A 23005-nucleotide genomic window follows, 5' to 3' on the forward strand; every position below is an offset into this window, starting at 1 on the left:
CCTCCAGTGTGCTGACATCTGCAGTTTCCTCCTCCTGATAACTGGTGTTTACCTCATATGCAAATAAACTGCCCATTGTCTCAGCATCTCCTTGCTCAATTTACATTAGAGAAACAGGCAAAACATTCCACTGTCTAAGACAAACCTGTATGCCCCCAAAATGTATTTTATGAACATATTTCCAGCACAAATACATAACTCTTTACACACCATCTGTATATAACTTCCTACAATATTAGTGACTGGTGTGTCACCAGCTTTCGTTTGATACTTCATACAACATGCTTTACAGATAAATAGTATGTCAGCAATATGTTAGGAGTTTACAGAACAGTGTGCCCTCCACCAGCAGGCACTGAGGTGCTCTTAGGGTCACCATTATTGATTTGGACTTTATTCTATTCTACCTAACAAATATGATCGGGTCGTGATTACTTGTACCTAAGCTACTACAATTTTTAATTCTGTGATCAGTTTCCCTTTATCAAGACAAAGTCTAATATAGAACTTCTGTACATGGGATACAACACTTTGAGTTAGGAAACTGTCATCTATAATATTTAGAAATTCTCAGGATGTTTTAGTACTGGCAGCATGAGACCTCCAGCATGTGTCACTTAGACTGAAGTCTCCCGTGTTTATGCAGCCTTTTTTGCCCTACCCATGAGAGAGAAGTGCTTAAGGAGCTTGTCATCCTGTTCCCCAGTGAAATTTGGTGGGTGGTAGCAGACACTAGCTAATACCCCCATCTTGTGCTTTATCTGTTACAACATTAATCCATAAGGATTCAAGATCATTTTCTTCCGAATTAACAGTGACTCAGAAACAAGTTATGCCATATTTGACATACAGTGCCACTCCTCCCTTCTTGCCCACTTGATCCTTCGTAAATAGGCTATAACTAAGGCTAAGTTTGTCACGGAGGTTATGGAAGTCGCGGAATCCATGACTTCCAGAGACCTTCCTGACATTCTCTGCTTCAGTCCCAGGGGCTGCAAGACTTTGGAGCTGACAGCCAGTCGGGCCCTGTCAGGGTTCCAGCGACAGGCAACAAAAGGTGACAAGCAACAGAAAGGGCCCCTGCAACATTCCAGCAACAGGTGACAGACTCCTGAGGGGGCCCTTCTCAGGGTTCCAGCAACAGGCAACAACCTTGCGCAGGGGGAGGGGGACACCTTGGGCGAGTAGCTAGGGGTGTCCCATTTTCTCTTTGGGAAATATGGTCATTCTGCAGCTCCCAGCTGCCGTGGCTGGAGGGAGAACGCCACAGCTTCCAGCCCCCCATGGTGGCGGGGAACACCATGGGGCTGCAACAGCAAAAAGTCACAGACAGGTCACAGCTTTTGTGAATTTTTCTTTATTGCCCATGACGTGTCCATGACTTTTACTAAAAATATCCATGACAAATCTTAGCCTTAGCTATAACCATTGATTGTTCACATTCCAATCATGTGAATCATCCCACGAGGTTTCAGTCATTCCAGCTAGATCCAATTTATGCTCAAGTGAGCAACTCCTATTCTTGTCTGTCACTCAGGCTCCTAGCACTGGTATATAGACAATTAAATAATTTCTTCTCTTTATGTCCTTTGGTTTCTTGATTATTTTTGTTCTCACACCTGAGTTGTGTGTTAAATAAGTGCTCATTTCTTCCCTCTTTTTACTCTCTCCTTTTGTTGTTAGTTTGAGGCCTTTCAAAACCTCTCTACCTTATCCCACTTACCTAGCCAGCTTTTCACTTCCAGAACGTTCTGCCTCCTTTCTTCCTTTGCTCATGGGACAGGAATGATCTCCAAGAAAATCACTTGAATATTCTTCTATCTCAGCACCCTTCTGAGCTCCCTGAAGTAGTCCATAATCTGAGAGATATTCCGTGACACAGTGTCATTAGTACTGATATGCACCATCACCCGTGGATCCCAGTCCATCAACGTCAGTAGCCTATCCAGTTTTAGGGAGGCATCTCTGTGGTGAGAGAGCACACCATTAGCTGTGGTGAGACAGCACACCATCCTGTTTCCCCCAGGTTCTGAAGAATGGAGGGAGGCTGTGGGTGGGAAGTAGTGAGTTGGGGCACTGATTTGGGAGAATGAGGACTCTGGATGGGGAGCAGTGAGCTGATTTAAATATCATCCAACACAGGGTGTTAATGAACACATTTTGCTAAACACTGCTCATTTATTAATCTAGGCAGGACTCAGAGTGGAAAATCAAGAAAAGCAAAGAGAAAATGACAGACACAGTACAAGCCTACAAAGAGCAAACATCAAGCCTAGCAGATGCTCGCCACTCATCCTGAGGCTATTGTATGGCCACTTGCTCCTTGGATGGAAGCTGAAAGCCTCTGCTCCCCCAGGAGACCCGGGCAGCAATGCAAACTGGCAGCGTACCCTGATATCAGAGCTTGCACTTCATATCAGCACCTTTGACCCATCCTGGTGCAGCTAAAGGACACACTGTAGACATTTAATGGTCTGTACTTCTTGCTACTATTCCTCATCTCTCTCCTCCCTTTCATTTTTCCTTTCCCATACATAACAGTGCAGGAAAAAAATAAATCAATTGATATTTGAAAAAATATATACCTAGAATGGATGGATGTTTGAAAGAATGTTAAGCAGAAGTCTCACAAGAGTCTGTGACAGTTGGACCCTCAAGCCTGGAGAGCTGGAGATGTAAGTAACTTGATGTAACTGAGAAAACTGCTTAAACAAAGATTGTAACTTGCTAAAATTAAGCTTTAGTCACTAGAAAGCATGTTTTGTTTTGTTTGTAACCCAACTGTCGTTTTCTCTTGCTTAATATCACTTAAATCGCTGTTCTTTGTTGATAAACTTATTCTTAGTTTTACTATAGACCAGCTCAGTGCTGTTATATTGAAGCAAACCTAACAAGCTGGTGTATGCACGGTCTCTTTGGAGACAGCAAGCTTGTGCGCGTCCCTTGGGAGGGACTGGATGCTATAGAGAGAAGTCTCTGGGGGAACTCAGGAACTAATTCACTAATTGTTATCTGCAAGGCAAGGGTAAGACTGTGGTGGACAGACTGGTGTTGCAAAGAGCTGACACATGGTCTAAAGCCCAGCATAGCTCTCTCTCTCACACATGGTTTTGTATTCCCAGAGGAGACCATCATACATGCCACTAAAATACATTTGTTTTAAATAAATTACAATTTTTCTGGGATATTTGGACAATGAAAACTAGACTAAAGATGAAAAATATTGTTTGTTTTTGTTCCTTGTATCATACAGAAAGTGAAACCTTCCACCTGGGTGTATAGCCATGGTGTGTAATATTCTGTCAGAATGCATTTTTTTCTACAATACTAGGGGTTTGTTTTTAAATAGATTATTCCTTCTGCATTTTCCTCACCTTGTTTGTCTTACTGGTTTTGCTAGGATGCTCCAAGCAGATGTCAATGCACTGGGAATTTCAAGGTATTTCAGCAATAATAATCCATCAAATCTGTGGAGTCACCAGTTAATCTTTTCCACGAGTTAACTTCAGTAATGAATATGTGAACACCACTTATTGCAAACATGCTAATAAAACCACTCAAGACTATTTTACAGTTGCACTATTATCTTGAGGCATCAGCAGCATCGCTCATTGGTCATTGGGACACCATCATTGATGAGCAATCAACCAATTGTCTCCACCCCTGACGATTGTGTGTCAGTGCTTGAGTCTCCATGAAGTCCATTCCTGTCCACTCTTTTATGTTGTCAATCCATCTTTTCTTCTGTCTACCTCTTCTTCTCTTCCCCTAAACTGTCCCTTGGAAGATGATCTTGATAGGCCAGATGATCTTGTTAAATGGCCGTACCACTTCAGCTTGCGCTTCTTCACGGTCGTCAGCAGGTCTTCATATGACCCAGCGCATTGGATGATGATGTTGCAGACCTCTTCAATAGTGATGTGGTTGAAGTAGGAGATGCCCAGGATTTTATGGAAGTATCGCATCTCTACTACCTTTATTTTCCATTCAAGTTCTGCCATAAGGGTCCATGTCTTGCACACATACAGAAAAATGGAGATGACCAATGCATGCAGCAGTTTCAGTTTGGATTCTAGGGAAATGTTCTTATTCCTCTAAATTGACTTTAGCTTTGCCACTGCTGCTGTTGTTTGCGCAGTTCTTGCCCAAATTTCTGCCTTGGATCCTTCAGTGATGACTGTCCCTAAATACTTGAAAACTATTTCACTGTCTCCAGTTCTTGTCCACTGACAGTGATATGTGAGCTGATCCCATCACGTTTATTTGTCATCAGCTTGGTTTTCTCTGCACTGATTTCCATGCCATATTTTGTGGAGGTTTCATCCAATCGTTTCACAAGGTTGGCAAGTTCATCTTTGCTGTTTGCCAGGCCATCAATGTCATCAGCGAACCAAAGATTTCAGATTGTTTGCCCCACAGTGCTGACACTGCATATGTGATCTTCTAAGGCATCAGTCATTATGCGCTCCAAGTAGATGTTGAACAGTGTGGGCAAAAGAAAGCAGCCTTGCCGGACTTCAACAGTGGAGTGAAACCACTCTCCTATTGTGCCATTGACGAGAACTGCATTGCTGGCCTTGGCATACAGTTGCTTAATGGTTAGAATAAGCTTACGACCAACATTGCACTTCTTTATGGTTGCCCAGAGAGCTTCATGCCTTACTCTGTCAAATGCTTTCTTGAAGTCAACAAAGATATAGTAGATGTCCTGCTGGTGTTGTAAGTACTTCTCACATAGAGCATGAAGGTTGAAAATCTGTTCTGTGGTACTTCTTCCAGCACGAAAGCCAGCCTGTTCTTCAGCAATGATATTCTCTGCTTGTGGCTTCAATCTGTTCAATATGACTTTCAGTATCGCTTTGCTGGGATGGCTAATTAAGCTTATGGTCTGGTAATTTTGACACAATTGCAGTTTACCTTTCTTTGGCAGAGTGATGATTAGTGATGGGTCCACATGGAGAGCCACTCACCAGTCTGCCAGATCTTGTTGCAGATCTTGGTGAGTACATCTATTACTATTTCTCCTCCGAATTTCATCAATTCAGCTGGGAAGTTGTCAATACCTGTAGCCTTTTCATTCTTGAGTGATTTCACAGCTGTCTCCACTTCTTCACATAGTATTGGAAAGTCATCCTTCTCTGTTGAATCTGGGCTGTCTAAAGATGTCCATTTGTCTAGTGATTGTATAGATCAGAGCAGTAGTTTGATCTATTGATATATTGACGATGTCCCTTTCTTCTGTAAGACTGTTCCCTTCTTTGTCTTGAATTGCATTAGCTTTGGTCCATCTTTCCTTCATCAGCTCTTTTACGACCTGGAAGGCTCATTTGCTATTTTTATTATTGATACACTCTTCAATTTTAGAGCATTGTTGTTCAATCCTTATCTCCTTGGCCACCTTCATTCCTTTCTTGATCTTTCTGCCAACCACTCTGTATTTATCAGCTCCCTCAGTTCTGTTCTTGTCTCTCTTAAGTTCTTTTCTAATATCACACATTTGTAGTATTTCATTTGTGACCCATGGTTTTGTCTCATTATGATGTTTCCCAAGGATGTCCATTGCTTCCTCATTCATTACACCGTTGAAATTGCTGGTCATTGTTTCTGTCTTCCTCTAGAGCAAGCAGCGGGGCAAATTTTCAGCTGATCATTGCTTGGAATGACTCTGCAATGTTTCAGTCTCTGAGTCCTTTGAAGTCAAACTTGGTTCTGGTGAACTTTGGGCTGACAATTTTCCTTAGCTGCAGCCAAAAATTTAGCATCACAAGGTCATGATCACTTCCAATATCAGCACTGGGAAAGCTCCTTGTTTTTGCTCTGTTAATCCCAGAAAGAAATCGGTTTTGCACCATGATGTAGTCAATCTGGCTGTGATGTAGACCATGAGGTGCACACCATGTTGATCGACTGGAAGCTTTATGTGCCCCTAATGTGTTTGCAAGAACCACATTGTTATAGCTGGCAAACTCCAAAAGTCTCAATCCTCTCTCGTTGGTTACCACATTACAGAAAGGGCCACAATAATCTCATCAATCTGCCTGTGCGTCAGTACCCACTTTAGCATTCCAATCTCCTTGTACAATCAGGATATCTTTCTATCTATTTTGTGGCATGCTGCTTCATAAACATTTTAATGCAAGTACTTCATGTGTTCTTGAAGTGGTGAGAATGTTCAAGTGGCCATTTTTATATATAGTTCTGGTTGCAAGAACATTTTTAATTATCTTGATGGAATGCATATAAGTTGTTCTCTATATCATGCATACAAAGTGAACAAGATGGTGGGTAAATAGGTAAATAAAGATAAGTCTCAAGATCTGTCACTTACAGTGGTATAATGCCACCGAACATTAGCAGATTTATGAACAGGTTACATCATTGTGAGGTGAACCAGTTCCACTGTTATGAACAAATCGCATCGCCTTTCATGAGAAAGAAGGCATATTTGCTTGAAAAGAGAGAGGACAATGGTAGCAGGGTGTTCTCACTGAAGAACCTTAGCTCTGGAATTCACTTTCTGACAAAGCCTGTGTTTGTAGAATTTCTATCTTGGTTTATCAAGATCTTTTCTCAGAATCCCAGAGGTTGGCAGCTCGAAAGAGTCTTTTCTGCTTGTAATAATTAAAAGCAGAGTTACATATACATGCACTTTAAGATTAATCAGTTATATTTTATAAATGAAGATAAATGTGCAGATGACCACTAAATGGCAAAGTTTAAACAAAAGAGAAATGTTTGTGTATGAAGAGTGAGAGTCATCTTTTCCCATCCACAGCAGCCATCCAAAAGAGATTTTAGTGAGTTTTAGTTTTCTGAGTGAATACAGTCTTTACAATTTTTTTATGTTACAAATTCATCTCTGATGCCATGATATCCCAGCTTTTCAGTACTTCCCTCATAAGGAGCCATTACATTAAGGGACCTCCAAGGTTGTCTCAGGTACAGTTTTACTATCTTTCTTAGAATGACAGAATGATTGCCCTAAATTCTGGGAACTGTAGTTCAGGCATTTTCCTATCTACCCAACTAATAGACCCAGAATAGCTCCATTATTATGCATGTCATAATTCACAATAATAATAATAGAAAGAATTCTTGCACAATATTTTAAAGCAGTGGAATGACCTGTGTGTGCTTGGCAGAATTCAATACTCTCCACCCCCCAAACATATAGCATTACAATTTTAAAAAGCTTAAAAATAATCAATTTAAAGTTATGGAGGGGATCAGACAATTGTTTAACAGTAGATATTGAGATTCAAAAAGTTAAAACGAAAACCATTAAATCACAAGTTGTCAACATCACATCAAAATATACAAAGTAAATATCCTTAATTCAAACTCTCGTAAGTTCTCACACAGCATTTTTCTTACTTTGCTTATCTGTAAATTTCAGTCATCAATGGAATTTTTTTTTGTTGGTTTGTGTTTGTACAGTGAAGTCATTTACCGACAAAAAACTAATCCTTCCTAAATGCAATAGACAGTGAACTATCTATGGTTTTACCAGATAAATCTAGTGCAAGAAACCTGAAGTCCCGGTATAGATATTGTTTTGTAAATGTGGCCCCTTATAAAATCGTTGCAACCACTGAGGATATGACGGACAACTCCTGAGACTGCAGCATCTGTGAAATGTAGCTTCTCAAAAGAAACTTGTAACAGCCCAACATCTCTGTGCATTCCTGTCAAATGAACACCTGTTAGTGGTGCTGCTTTATTTTGAGACTGATGCTGCCATTTCCTGGGAACTATTCATGGCTTATTAATGGTTTTGGCTCCAGAAAGACTCGCAGGCATGTGTGTTATTTCCACAAGAGCAGTTGTTTTGTCTGTGTTTATGAAGAGAATGGATCTACAGAGATTTCATTTTCTGAGCCCTTGGACTAAATTGGAGATTGCATCGATTTAATACCCAATACAGTCTCTAAGATGTCAGCTGAAGATTTCAAAAGCAGCCACTGGAAATGCCTTAGGTTACAGATGCCCAATTTGGGACATGTTGGCTGGATCTACAAAAGGGACTTAAGAATTGCAACACTGAGCTTTGCAATGCCTAATTTTAGGCACCTAAAAAAAATATCACAGGAATAACACTGCAATCTACACAGCCTGAGTTAGGTGCCTAGGCCCCCTATACAGAGCATGGGAAGAGACAGATGCCTCTGACCGTGAGCCACAAAAGTCAGCACACTAGGCAGGGAGCCACCTAAGGTAGGTGATGGGATAGACCAATGATATGTATGTGCCCCCTCCCTCTGATGAAGCCAGGAACCTAAGTTTGGGCTGCAGGGAGGTCCCTATTTCTGCTTGTGAGCCATAACCTGGGGAGAGATGGCTGCATCACCACCTAACTTGGATGTGGGGCCTGATCCAATAAGCATGCTTAGAGGCCACCTAACTCCACACAAGACAGCAGAGGGGAGGAGAAGAGGCTAAGCTGCCTTATAACCTTAAGCCCAGTGGTTCAGGTATTTACCTGAGATGTGAGAGATGACCAGTTCAAGTTTCCCTTCTGCCTGATGAGAGGAGATGAGTACAGGACTCAGCCACCTCTCAGCTGAGTGCTCTAACCACTAGGCAAGAGAATAGCCTGACGTGGGGCTCCATCAAATCTCCCCTATTCAAGTTGTTCCACTTTAATTGAATAATTAAGTCTTAATTGAGCCAAAACAATGTAAGATTCCCCTCTATATCCTAATGGTTAGAGCACTCACCCGAGACTCACAGATCCTTGTTGAAATCCCTTCTGTTCATCCGGCAGAAGGGGCACTTGAACCAGTACCTGGGACTTGGCAGACTACCCTCTCTACTAGGTTAAAGGTTATACAGGAGAGCTGCCTCCTCCTCCCTCCCCACCGGCTGGTCTGAATTAAGTGGCCTCTGAACAGATTTACTGGATAAGAGCCCAACACCTATCTTTCCACCCCAACTTGTGGATTGCTTTAGCATTTAGGCAGGAGATAGGCATCTGGGCACCTAGAGTGAGGCAGCAGTGCACATGACCAGAGGCAGTAACATGGGCACCTAGGGAACTTGTTACTGCAAAAACGTAGGCAGTGAATGACTTTAGGTGCCTACAGGGTTAGGCAGCAGCCAACTGGGAGTGTTGTGGATCATGGTGGTGCATAAAAATGGGATTTAGGCCCTTAAGTATCTTTATGGATCCATGCCCTTGAGTCTGATTGTCTGAGGTGCTTAGCACCTGTCTGTCCCATTGATGGGAATGGAAATTGTAGGTGCTCAGCAAGTATGAAGGAAGAGGCCCAAAGTGTCTCAGTAGGATATCCAAAATCATCACCACTTCAGAAAATTTTGGCCATCCTGCCCCAGCAGATGGAAAAGACTTAATGGCCTTATAGATCTTTTCCATTTGATTCTAGGAGGCCTGATCTAAATTCAGATATCTCAGTCTAATCAGGAGTGGCTCCAACTTCACCAGAATAAAAATGGCTTAGCAGGTGTCAGAATCAGCCCTTATGTATGTAAGCAAGACATTCGTTTCATTTCATTAATCTGTGTCAAAATATTTAAGCTAACCTATAAACACTGACTGCAATGAACTTTGCCTACATGAAAGTCCTAGTCCTGCATTTCTTTATCAGAAAAGGGCACTTGAACCCCGTTTAATTGATGAAATAAGGAGACTCAGAAGACTGGCAATGTAAAGTGTGAAAGGCTCCCTAAGGTGTCACCAGTCTGACTCAAACCCAGAATTAATGACCAGAAGAGACAAAAAGAGATTTATGGTGCCGGTCAGATTATTAATGATCAGATCACAGAAGCCATCACACAAGTTGGCAGTGTTGTTTCAGTCTTACTCCTGAGGCCCCTGCAGTGTCAAAGACCAGGACTTGAGTGGTCAGGCCCAGTGGTTAGACAAAGAGTCAGTAGCCAAGAATAGGAACCCAGGGTTAGAGCCTGAGTCAGAGCCAAAGTCAGGAATAGGAAACAAGGGTCAGAGCTCAGCTGGTTACCTGTTGCAAGGCAGGGCTAGGTCCTAGGCAGAGGGCAAACAGGAACTATCACAGCCCTGGGTAAATACTTTGAGCAGCTGAAGGGCTTAAGAGCCCGTCTGCTGATTCTTCCCACCAGTCAGTAGGGTTGCCAGGTGTCCGGTTTTCGACCGGAAAGTCTGGTCGAAAACAGCACCAGACAGTGTCCGGTCAGAAACACTGACCAGACACCAAAAGTCCGGTTGTTGCCTGCAGGAGCGTAGGGGGAACATGCAGGGGCAATTGCCCCTCCCCCCCAGATTGGCCTACCAGGGCAGGGAGAGGGGCTCTGTCCTTCTCCCACTGCTGCTGCCACCGCCCACAGCCAGGATCTCTTTTTTGCAGGCAGCCGCCAGGCTGGCTGGGCGGCTGGGTTCTCACAATGACCCAGAGCAGAGTGTCCGGAGGGAGAAGTAGGTGGTCCCGCCCCTTCCACTCCCCACCTGCACCCAGCTGCCAGAGTCAGAGGCTGAGTGAGCTGGAAACATGCTAGGGAGCAAAAGTGGGGGGACGACCACACACTTCTCCCACAAGCCACTCTGAGTCGACATGAGAGCCCAGCCACCCAGCATGGCAGCTGCACTGCCTGAGAGAGAGCCTGGCTGTGGGATGTGGCGGCAGGCCACCCCCCACCTGGGCCCGGCTGAGGCAGGTGCAGCGGGGATGAGAGAGCCTCCCTACCCCGCAAGTAGGTGGGATTGGGAGAGTGCAGCAATCCCCAGGTTGGGTGCAGGGGTAGGGTTGCCAGGCATCCGGTTTAGACCAGAACGCCCAGTCAAAAAGGGACGCTGGCAGCTCCGCTCAGCACTGCTGACCAGGCTGTTTAAAGTCCAGTCAGTGGCGCAGTGGGGCTAAGGCAGACTCCCTACCTACCCTGGCTCTGCGTGGCTCAAGGAAGCAGCCGGAATGTCCCCGTGGCCCCTAGGTGCAGGGGCGATCAGGGAAGCTCCACACGCTGCCCCCAGCCCGCCGGCTACACAGCTCCCATTGGCTAGGAAACGCAGCCAATGGGAGCTGCAGGGGTGGCACCTGCGGCATGCACAGCACAGAGCTGCCTGACCACCCCTGCACTTAAGAATTGAGGAACATGTTGCCACTTCCAGGGAGCCCCCCCAAAGTAAGTGCCGCCCAGAGCCTGCTCCCCACACCTCCTCCCACATCATAACCCCTGTCCCAGCCCTGAACCCCCTCCTTCACCCAAACTCCCTCCTGGAACCCACACCACCTCCTGCACCCCAACCCCAGCCCTAAGCCCCATCCCACACCCAAACTTCTCATCCCCGGCCTGACCCCAGAGCCTGCACTCCCAGCTCGAGCCCCTCACCACCTTCCTCACCCCAACCCCCTACCCCAGTCTGCAGCCCCCTCCCACACCCTGAACCCCTCATTTCTGGCCCCAGCCTGGAGCCTGCAACCTCTGCCATAGCCTTCACCCCCTTCCGCACCTCAACGCCTTGACCCCAGCCCAATGAAAGTGAGTGGGGGTAGGGGAGAGCGAGTGATGGAAGGAGGAGGGATGGAGTGAGGGGGGTGGGTCCTCAGATAAGGGGCAAGGTAGGGCTTTGGGGAAGGGGCAGGGAGCGAGGCAAGGGTGTTCGGTTTTGTGCGATTAGAAAGTTGGCAACCCTACGCAGGGCGTCACAGGGAAGAGGAGTGAGCAGAGAGCAGGACCTTGGGAGACAGGGTGGATCAGGGGGAAAGGGTGGAACAAGGCTGTCCAGTTTCCAGAAATTGGAAAGTTGGCAACCCTACCAGTCATGCAGTGTAGCCTGACAGCCTATTACAGTCCTGCTGTACTTGTTACTTGCCCAGAGGCTGGCTCTGCTGCAGGCCCTGGGTCCTGACAGCACAAGCTTCCCAAACTGCCTATTGCTTCCTCTATTGTAACTGTTCTGTGGTTAACTAGATAACATCAGTCTAAGGGCTGCCAGTCCAGCACTGTTTCATTAATTCCTTAAGCAAAATAAAGCCATAGTCAGGCATTAGTACATGAGTTGCATCCATGTGGTATCTGAAATGTTTTTATGATCAAAGTAATGATTTTATTTCAAAGTAGTGTCAAATGCCAGTTCACATAAGTACACACAGAGGGCAGGAAGAAGGTGTCAAGATAGAGTTTGATTCTCAATATCATAGTCATTAAATCATTACAAAGGGCAGGCACCATAATGGATCATAAAGCTATGAAGAATGCCAGTAAACAGGTAATGCATTCTAATCTCTTTGATGGTAACATGTCTGAGATACCTTTAGGATCACTCGCTAATGCAGTATAACATGTTAACATGAGTTTATTGCAGTTACACCCTAGTCCTGGGAAAACTTTTCAGTTTGTTCAAGCAATGTAATAAAGATATATTGTGCCCTGTGCTGTCTCCCCAGTAGTTATTTCACTGTAAGAGCACTGGAGAAAACAAATGGGCTGAACAAAAGTGGTGAAAGGCTGGATTCTCCAGTCTGCTACGTGATTCTCCTATGCAGCACAAAGTGTCCTTATCCCAGTCAAAAATGCATTAGAGGTCAGATCAGGACAGAGATGAGATGTAGCATGGCAGAGCCAAGCTCTCCTATACCCAGTCCTTTGCTGGCATAAGGCCTTTGAGGGACATTACACGACTGGCAGGGCCATCCTTAGGCATATGCAGCTGTGTAGGGCACCATGAAATTTGGGGCACCCAAATTTCATGGTGCCCTAGGCAGCTGCATGCTGCATACGTGGCAGCACCAGCCCTGGTGACCAGCCCTATCCCTCAGCCAGACCCCACTGAAGGGACAGGGCTATCCCTAGGGCGTGTGGGGCCCTGGACAACTCCCTCCACCCTGCCTCTTACCCTTCCCCCCTGCTCCGCCCCCAGCCCACCCCCATTCCACCTCTTCCCCCATTGCCCCCTGCACTCACTGGGGGCGGGAAGCCCACTCCACTTCCCTTGCCCCAACCATGTTGCTCGGGTTGGGGAAAGGACCCGCCCCCGGCTCTCACCTGCGGTGGGAAGCGGAGCGCCGTGGCTGGGAGTTGGCGGAGTAGAGTGGGCTGAGGCTGGGCTGCTCCACTTCCTGCCACTGCCCCTCTCTCAAGCCAGGAGCTCCTGCTTCATCTTTGTGTCTCAGCCCTCCAACCAGGTCACTTGTGTTTTCTCCTTCCAGGGTATTAAAGTCTTCCAGGGCAAACTGCCCCAAGGTATCCCTTCTTCACTGCCTGGCCTGTGGCACTTCCCCAGTAGCTGGTAGAAGAACCCAGTCCCACCCTCTGCTCCAGATTCCCACTCATCAGCACCCAAGTTCTGCCTTGCCATATGCCTTGCTACTTTTCCTGCAAGCCTTGCCTACTTTTCTAGTTCTCTCCCTCCTACCTGGGTTTGTCAGCCCAAACTCCCTCTTCCCAGAGAGTAACTGTAGTCCCAAATACATCTGCTAGGGAGTAATTGCAGACTACTTTCTGCAGCCCCTATTCTGCACTCAGCTCCTGGGCTTTATACAGGCCCCTCCTATTCCTGTCCACCTGAGCTTCATTTAATCAATCCCTGCTCCCTGGCTCCTCCAGGTGTAGCCTGGGGAGTTAACTGGCCCACCGCCACCTTAACCCCTTCAAGTCTTGTGTGGGGTGGACACCTGTGATGGGGCGCCTGCCCCACACTCAGTTCTAAGGGGTTAATAGAGCCCTAGGGAGGCGGCACAGGAGGCAGCCAATCAGAGAAGGGCTGAAGGGAGCAGCCAATCAGGGCCAAGCAGGCCCATATGAAAATGGGAGCTGCAGGGCAGAGGAAGGCAGTTCTCTGTTGGGAGGAAGGACTGTGTCTCTGTAGGGCTGAGAGAACTACTAGCACCCTGGACAGAGCAATGCTCCTAGCAGGGAGCAAGAGACAGTTCTGGCTGCTGGGGTTTGTAGGCTGAGGCCCTGAAGCAATGAGGATGCTGGGGCCATGGGGAAGTGGCCACTAAGGACAGTGGCTGAACAGTGGACTACAGGTCCCCTGGAAGGGGGGAGCACAGTGTGAGACACAGCCCTCTGCACTGAAAAGGATGTGGCAGTCCTTGAAGAGATGTGGGTCCTAAGAGCAGGAGTGATGGTGATGAGGCACCACCTGAAGAGGGCAGGGCCGCCCAGAGGGGGGGGCAAGAGGGGCAATTTGCCCCAGGCCCCGCGTCCTGCAGGGGCCCCCAGGAGTGTGTTCCGGGGCCCCCGGAGTGTTTCCCCTCTTCCCGCGGCTCCGGTTGAGCTCCCGCAGGCATGCCTGCGGCAGGTCCACCGGAGCCCGGGACGAGTGGACCTGCCGCAGGCATGACTGCGGAGGGGGGCGCTCGTCCCGCGGCTCGGCTGGACCTCCCGCAGGCATGACTGCGGCAGGTCAACCGGAGCCGCGGGAACACGGCACCCGCCGCAGTCATGCAGGTCCGCTAGTCCCGGGCTCCGGTCGACCTGCCGCAGGCATGCCTGCGGGAGCTCAACCGGAGCCAAATGCCGCCCCCCAGGGAAAGGGCCGCCCCACGCGCCTGCTTGGCGCGCTGGGGTCTAGAGCCGCCCCTGAGCGGGGGCCCCCCGCCGCCGAAGACCCCGGGCCCCCGGAATTCTCTGGGCGGCCCTGGAAGAGGGTGCACTAACATGCAGAGCTAATTCCCATGATAACCCACAGGTGGTGCTAGAGTGATGAGTGAACCCCATTCCAACACCCCATCACACATAGGAAACTCCAACAAGAGCACATCACCTTGGTGCTCTGTGTGCTCCAATAGATGACTCTTCATTTGTGACCTCTGTAACCCAGCAAGGCAACTTTGCTCCCTCAGAAAACTGTGTGACAGAGGCCCAGGATCAGGGGTACAATGTTCTTGGCAGAGCCCCTATTCCCCCCCAGATGTGGAATTCCTTATAATCAGATTAGACTAACCCAAGACTAAGCCATTTTTAGTCCATGAGACAAAGCCTGGTTTGTCTGAATGCCTTTCCTGAATAATGATGGTAGATATCAGCCAGGTAATGTTTTTTTTTAGTGGGAGAAGGGGAAACAGAGAAAAGAAGAACAAAAGAAGAAACTCTCTGTAAATAACAAAGTTAGCAGGTGATATCTAGGAGAGCTACTTTGGTTTAATTACTTGATCTTATACAAGACAACTGAATACCACAGAGATGGGTGCATTAAGGTACATAGACTGGATTGTGCCTTTAAGAGATGTGTGTGTAAACAATGGGGAAGAATGGAGAATCCTGCATTGAGGGCCCTTGGAATATAAAAAGAGTTATTTGTACATAGTAAGGATGAGGTTGTACCTCTTATCTCATACTTAACACACTTAGAACCTGATGTGAAGTTTCCTCAGATTTTCCACTTGGGAAAATGTGCGTGTGTAATTTTGCTGGCAAAAATAATTGCAGGCATATTTTACAGTGTATTTTAGTTTGTTCAGAAGTCAAGTAGTTTGACATCAAAATGCATCTTTAATTAGCTGTGCCACAAATCTGCACCTACAGTTACATTCTAGACACATCATTGAAAAATGTCCTTTTCAAAAAAGGAATCGGTGTCTTGATTTTCAAGTTTCTAGATGGTAGGTTTGGGATTTTATTAATGTTGTTTAACTCCTTATTAGGCTATCCGTAAGAGGTAGTGGTAGTGATATTAATTAAAGGAAGTATGCTATTAATATTATTATTTGCATTGTTCTTGTAGCTGTGTTGGTCTGAGGTTATTTGAAGAACAAGGTGAATGAGGTATTATCTCTACTGGACCACCTTCTGTTGGTGAAAGACAAGCTTTCAAGCTGCACAGAGCTCTTCTTCTTCAGGTCTTGAAGTTGGTCCAATAAAAGATATTACATCACGCACCTTGTCTCATTGCTATCATTAGATGCATTGAAATAGCCAGAGAGTTACAGCTATAGCAATCAGCATTCTAAGAAGAAAGATGGAGTTTGGAAAGTTGTTGTTATGTTAAGAATCAGCAGGTGGTGCTTTTGAGTCACCGGCTTAAGTTTCCCACTGCCAAATACCGCAACATTAAACCTTTAGTAATATATCAGAAGCTTAGACATTCTACAGTATTTTTCAATCAAGGCACAAGGCACAGTAGTAACACTCTTGCTTGCTACTTTGTGAGCTATTACTGTTGTCACAATCTGGTCCAGTCCCCTTCTCTGGATGGATACCAGTCTGGCGAGTAGCACCAACTGCTGGCTTCCAAGCCCCTCTGGGTTGGGGTAGTGACTGGTCACTCTTCGTAGCTCTCCGTCTCTCGAGTGCATTCCCCAGTGCAGACCCCATGTCTGACACCCTTCTAGGGCAATGGAACCCTGCTGTCTGGCCACTTAGACCCCAGAACCAGTCCCACAGCCCTCCCAGTTGCTTAGACATGTTCCCACAGAGTTCACCTAGCTGTGGGAGCTCTGGTTTCTCTAGTAACCCTTTCAGGGATGATGTGGCCGGAAAGCAAAGAACAGAGCTTTAGCAAAGGAATTTCTTAACCACAGTGACTTCACTCTTAACAAAGGATACTTGAGAGTTACAAAATCTTTGGAAAAGAAGCACATGTTCTGTGTCCTTAGCCTACGTGGCCCTTCCTTCTCCTCCAGCCCTTTTCTTCTGGCATGTGGCAGTGGATTCCCCTTCACAGAGAATATTCTCTCTTAAATATAGTCTCTGACCCCTTTGGTCAGTGATGGGGTAGACTAGACCCAGAGGTCCCCTGTTGGAGGCCTTCGGGTCCTGCCACACTCATCTCAGGAAAGGAGCAGTGGAGAGGTCCTCCAAGCAGCCTAGAGTGGCTGTAGGGGAAGCAGCCAATCAGAGGGGCTGCAGGGTGTCCAGTCAGGGCCCAGAAGGGACCTAGAAAAAGGAGCTCAGAACCAGAGAGAGGCTGTTCCTTGCTGGAACCAGAGGAGTGCAGAGGGTGCTCCTGGTTGGTCAAAGGGCATCGCTGGACAATAGACAGGCCCTAGGGGAGTGATAAAGAGCTCCTGGCTGGCTGCTGGGCCTGAGCTTGGAGGAGCCCTAAGCTCAGGGTAAAACCTCAGGGAAGGTTGGGGTTGTGGGGATGTGGTCCAGGGGACTGAAGGCAGTTTTTCTAAGGGGACATGGTGGTGCATAGCTGCTATTCTTAGGGTCCCTGCGCTGGGATGTGAAGTAGTGGGTGGGCCTGGGTCCCCTGCCATAGGCCAGTGGGGAAAGGGCCCACAATTGGACAGCAATAAACTCCAGAAGGGGACTGAACTGTCAGGAGGCCCAGCTGGGTCCAGAACAGACTAAGAAGGTGAAATCATTGTCTTCAGGGAGGAAGTCCTGGGGGTATGGCCCGATACCATGGCTGGGTCTGATTTAAAGACTGTAGACACATCTGACCAGAAGGGGGTGCTTACGAGAGGTGGGTGCCATGCTGTTACAGCTAGCAAGAGAAACTGCAGATCTCTCAGCCATGTGCTTCTGCTGAGGGACTTCCAGATCCAGGCCCTCCAACACCCCCACCACCAACCTTGTCAACTTGTGCCTAGACAGTTGTTCTTGCAGATAAGCTGGTAGTTGAGACACACAACTGATGGCCCTAGGTTGCTCTGTGCTAGTGTCTCAGACAGTGATTAAAGTAGGTGTCTTGTCCCTGCCACAAAATGGATGCTCTTATCTACAACAGAGGTTGCAATATAGCATGAAGGTAACACTCAAACATAAAAGTTACAATACAAAGTGGAACCCCTGAGCCCAAAGGAGGTCACAATTTGGCACAGACATATACCTAATCTGTTACAACTTGGTCCTAGGAGCAGATGGAAATTATCTTTTTCCTACTCCAGTGACTATGTGAATGAAGGCTGGATGTGAGGTGTGTGTGTGTATGTTGCCTTGTGTTCAGTTTAATCAGCGCCTCTCCCAGCCCCAGGTTTCTGCAGCTCGGAAGAGACTGATTGAGGAACAAGCTAAAATTACAACTATTAATTAACTGGAGCCAGTGCTTTAAAGGCAGGGACATAAACAGCTTACTTTGGGAGGAGCTAAAGTTAAAGACAACAGCTGTTGAATATCACTTTAATGAGTAGTTTTATAGTATTATGAGCTGGGTTAATCCTCATTATAAGTTGAGTTAAAACCCTTCACTTCAGATAATCTGTAAGAAACACCTTAGGGGCCACACCTACAACAAGGCCTAATGGAGTCTGCCCAGAAACTAGCACCTGGAGGGTGTTGTGTACAGGGAGTGAGTATGAGACAAACTCAGACAGACAAAAAGCAAGAAAGCCAAGAAACAGCCTATGAGCGCAGTACCTAACCCTGGAAAATGTGAGAGATTTTATATGTTCATTGTAAATAAACAAGAGAAATCAAGGAAAATACTAGACTATCAATTTCTATCCCCAGCTGGAAGATTCCCCAGCAATGGCAGAGCCAGGCTTTGCAACTCAGGGGGCAGGCAGTAGGTAATAATGAGAGAGTGAGTCCACCCTGCACTCACCCAGCAGCATCTGTTCCCATCGCAAAGGGCTGGGCCCAACTCACCACTCCAGGCAGCGTGACCTGGCTCTTCAGATCACAGCACCATTCAGGTTTGGCCCAACTGCCTCTCCATGATGGAGTGAGTGGCATTGTGACATGGTGTACAAGCTCACAGCACCATGTCACAATGCCCAGAAGGGAGCCAGGTCCAGCCTCGCAAGACAGGAGCCACTGCTGCTAGCTGAGTGTGCAACAAGCTCACTCTCCAGTCCTGTGTGAAAGTGTTTGTCATATACCTCCTTTTGTCAACTGCATAATATGCTTGAAGAGTAACCACACACATTTAAAGGGTGAAGTTGGGCTTAAAAAAAGTCAACTAAAAGCTCACAAAATGAAGGGCGGGTGGAGCAAAAAATGCTTTCTTCCCTTTTTGTCTTACACATTTGCAACCATAAAGTGGAAAAGGCTTTTAACAGTGTGTGCCCTAATGTAAAGGGCGTAAAGTTGAAAAACACTTCAACTGTTAATTTCCTGGTCCCCAAACCACTGCAAAAATACTGTAAACTCCAATTGCACCATAAAAATAATCTACAAACTACCATCTAAAACTAAACAAAACCAATCTACCTTTCTAAAATATTTATGGTGTTTAAACACTGGGGTAGTAGTGGTGGTAGTTAAAAAACTACAAGGTTGAATTTAAATGGTATCTGTGGGTCAAAATGAACAACTAAAAAAGAAACTGCACGGTTTAAAAGTTTATGGGTATATAATATATTAAAAAAAACACCTTTTAAAAGGTGCTAAATGTTGTGGCATATAAACAAGTCCAAGGTTTTTCTAGTGCAAAATATTTATATTTTAGTAGGCCCAAAATAATTGATAAATGTATGTAAATAAACCCCAGCTGTTTTGATGGCAAATAACATGCAACTCCCCGTGCTAGTCCAAAGTAAGCATCTCAACCATAAAATCTTTTTTTAAAAGGTGCTTGTCGCAGGGCAGAGGTATAAAACCTTTGGGTGTCCTTCTAAAGGGCCGGCTTCCCCCTGTTTCCCTGTAAGGTGGCTGGGTGTATGGGCCAAGACCCTTAGCAGGGAGCCCAGCTGCAGGCCCTAATGAGGGTAGGTTCAGGGTGATCTGCTGAGCCTAGTAGAACCAGCTGGGTTGATGACTAGGAAGGCATATAAAGCCAGGGAAAAGCTCAGGTGGGAAGCCAGACAGGAAGATAGGAGAGTTAGGGCTCTGTCTCTGCTGGCTGACACAAGCCTTGAAGGTCAGAGGACCCAGTGAGGGGTTGGAGCAGGGACAGGTTTGGGGAATTGGGACTGTACAGCCACTGTAAATAAAAGAACACAGTTGAAGCACCTGTAAGAGGCATCAGAGACCCTTTCTTTGGCCACCCCAAGCACAGGGTGCAGGGACAAGGAGAAGGAAGCTGCCCTGTAACATGAGTGGGGCTCATCTGGGATTTCCTCCTAGCCACAGATACCAGTGGCTGCACTCCTGGCTCCCCTGCCTGGGGGGTCCTTCATTACCACAAAACCAACATTTGTTGGTTTCTTCCCTCTGTTGTCTAGGAGTTCTTACTACTTTTGGGGGTTCTATCCACCCCCCTTGGTCAGGTTGAAAACAGAAGATAAGTAAATAAGTCAGTAGGCTAAGATGACAAAATTTCTGAGCCAACTAAGATAAGAGGGAGAACACCCAGGGAACTATTTACTAGGATAACAAGGGACATAAGGGACAAAATAAGTTAGAAATGAGGTAAAGAGGAAGTTGAACCATGTACAGTGCATGTTGCACAGGGATTGGTTCCTGCAAATAACCAAGCCAAGCATGTATGATGCACTGCACAGTAAATGCAATAAGATGTGTAATGTATATGAAAGGAGGGGGTGTCTGTAACTTTGGAGCTGTGATGTACCCTGCATCCATCCCCACTGCATTTGAGTCTAATCAACTCCACGTAGCACTGCTGTATGCCAAATAAAAATACCTAAGTAACAAAGACTGAAGTTGAACTGAATTCTTGGGAAGCTGAGTGAAAACAGGTCTCAGAGGAAATCCCAACAATCATTAGGCTGGGGACAAAATTTAAACTACCAAAATCAGGAACACAAAATGACTTTGGGGCAGGAGCAAAGAGGACTGTTGTTCAAGGGGCCACTAGATGTCCCTAGCAGCTCCCCACTCCTCAAGTCACATGGGGTGGAGGAAGAGCAATACACATCTCCTGGCTGATCCATACCCTGAAGAAACACTTTCCCAGGCAGCAGGAGTTGCTGCGCAGCTTCCTTTTCCTCAACCACAGTGACATCAATAGAGCCTATATTCCATGCCTTGAACTTTGCATATTCCTTATGTAACCTTTCTGCCAGGTGAAGTTGACAGCAACAAGGGCTGGGTTCAATATCTAGGGGTTCCTTTCTAACAATACACCACAGAACCAACTCAAGCCCCCATCCAGTAAATAACCCCACCTCTTGGCATCTCTAAGAGGCAATACTTCTCATGCAAGTACCGAGTCTGTGTGTAGAAAAGCAACCCTTAATAAAAAGGAGACAGTAACCTGGCATTAAGTTGGGAAAATGCCGCAAGCATGATTCAGAAGCATATGACCATGAACAGAACACCCATCTCAGACTTTGCTGGGCAGTGTCCTTTGCCTCAGGTTTTCACCTTGAAATGAGAAATTCCAACAAACAAATTCCTTCAACATGCCCCTCTTCTCTCCCTCCACTGCACTCCAGTCACAGTTGTTGTCCTTGGTCAGTGAAGACCCAGAGTTCAGAGGTGCATTTGCATAAGTCCCACCCTGGCAGAGGTGGGGGGAATGAAGCACCTAGCTCATTCCACTGGTCAGCCACTCACCATGCTAGTTGCTCTACTGCTGACTACTCACTCTGCTAGCCACTTGCTCCACCATTTGCTCCACTGGCTACTCACTCTGCCGTTCACCACTCCCCTGCCTGCTCACTACCCCATTGGCTATTCCACTGCAACTTCTAGGCTGTCTTGAGGTCCTACCACTTAACACAACTTTCAGTAATTTCAGTTCTTAATGATTTCAGCTGTTAGCAGGGGAAACTTCACTGCTAGTGCAGGCTGGCTAGGCAGTCTTTCACCAAAAACACTGTCCCATAGCAGATCTAATGCTTAGACCAATCAATCTGCAATAAAAGAGTCTTAACTGAGTCTTAGCTCTGTCATTACACAGTGACAAGACTCAAATGATGTCTAAGACCCACTCAAGTACAAACACTTGTCCCTACCCTTTCCCATCGCCACTGGGCATCTTCTCCTGCTTAGTGAGTGCAGTTCTGTTGAGGGTGAACCCCTTTAATTAGGGCATGCCAAACACAGTTCTGCTTCCCTTGATCCACACAAGGATACAACACTTTATTACCCCTGCACCCAATAACAAAGTGACTTGCAATCCAACACCCACCAAAAGTGGGTCATTTGGACAAAGCAGCTTCATCATGCTGCATACATAGGCAGCGTGGGTGTGCCTATGCAAACAAGGTCAGTTCCTGAAGTCTTCTTCCTCAGTTCATCACTAGATGTCAGGGGAGAGCTCATTCAGACTCTGCTTACATCTACATTCTGCTGTTTGGTTGTTTGCTCTGACCTCCTGCCACAGTCTCGCTATCGCCAGCTCACCACAATCCTCTCCATCCTTTCCTTTCACATGGCTTCTTCCCACACATGCATGGCCATATACAACACAAATTTCATTCTAGAGCAATAATGTTGCCCTTGTCAATAACATGAATGTGGCTTGGCATTATTTCTGCAGAAGAAAGAACTCTGTCCTCTAATTCTATGGCTTCAGAACCAACCTCCTGATGTAAAGTGTCAGCTCAGTTTTATGCAGCACTGGTAGCGTATTTTTCCCATCCTTTTGCTGCTTCATGGCCAAATCCTGAGGTCCTTACTCTGTTTTTATTTAATTCAGGCAAAATTCCCAGAGACATCAATGGCAGTTTACTAGAGTAAGAAGTGAAACAAAGTGAGTAAGGAGAAGGACTCTGGATCTGACCCTTAGTAGATCAAACACCGCTTTGTATTCACCATTTTTAGCTGCTGTTTGTGGTATCCTTTTACCCCCTCCTTTGTGCCTATGCTGTACAAGTGCACACCAATGTGAAAAGGCGAGATGTATTTCATGAGAGGATGGGGGAAGGGAAGCAACCCCCACTCCACCCCAGTTTCTAGCTAGCTAGTCATTTATAAGGTCACCTGTCACTGTAGTATCTGAGATCCTTTTAGAGGTACCTGAAAGCCTTCACACCTCCATTGAGGCATAGATGACTAAATCCAGTAGGAAGCTTGGTAGATAAATAGGACAGCCAATGATTTCATGGTTATATATGTTGTTTTGACTGAATTTTTGCTGCCAAAGATTCGTCAGAAATTCAGGAGCTACGAACTTAAAGTTACCAGTATATTTTTCCTTCTGGAAATGTATTACCAATGAGGAATTCTTGAATGACAACCTTCCCTGCATTACACTGATCCACTATATATTTTTATAACACTGTGATACGCAGCACTTACCAGTGGTGCTGCATAGTGATTAGGTACCTGAAAT

The 23005-nt window shown here is 46.3% G+C and overlaps 1 protein-coding gene across 1 annotated transcript in view; it reads right to left on the reverse strand.

Annotated features, from left to right (window-relative positions):
* Nucleotides 1–18450, reverse strand: part of GTPBP4 (GTP binding protein 4) — a 50090-nt gene extending 31640 nt beyond the window's left edge. Inside the window, exon 1 of the mRNA XM_045004819.1 lies at nt 18428–18450. The gene's annotated coding sequence lies outside the window, so the exon portion shown is untranslated. The remainder of the gene's footprint in view (nt 1–18427) is intronic.
* Between the last annotated feature and the right edge of the window lie 4555 nt (nt 18451–23005).

The sequence above is a fragment of the Mauremys mutica genome, chromosome 2 (genome assembly GCF_020497125.1).
Source record: "Mauremys mutica isolate MM-2020 ecotype Southern chromosome 2, ASM2049712v1, whole genome shotgun sequence".
Classification (NCBI taxonomy): Eukaryota; Metazoa; Chordata; order Testudines; family Geoemydidae; genus Mauremys; species Mauremys mutica.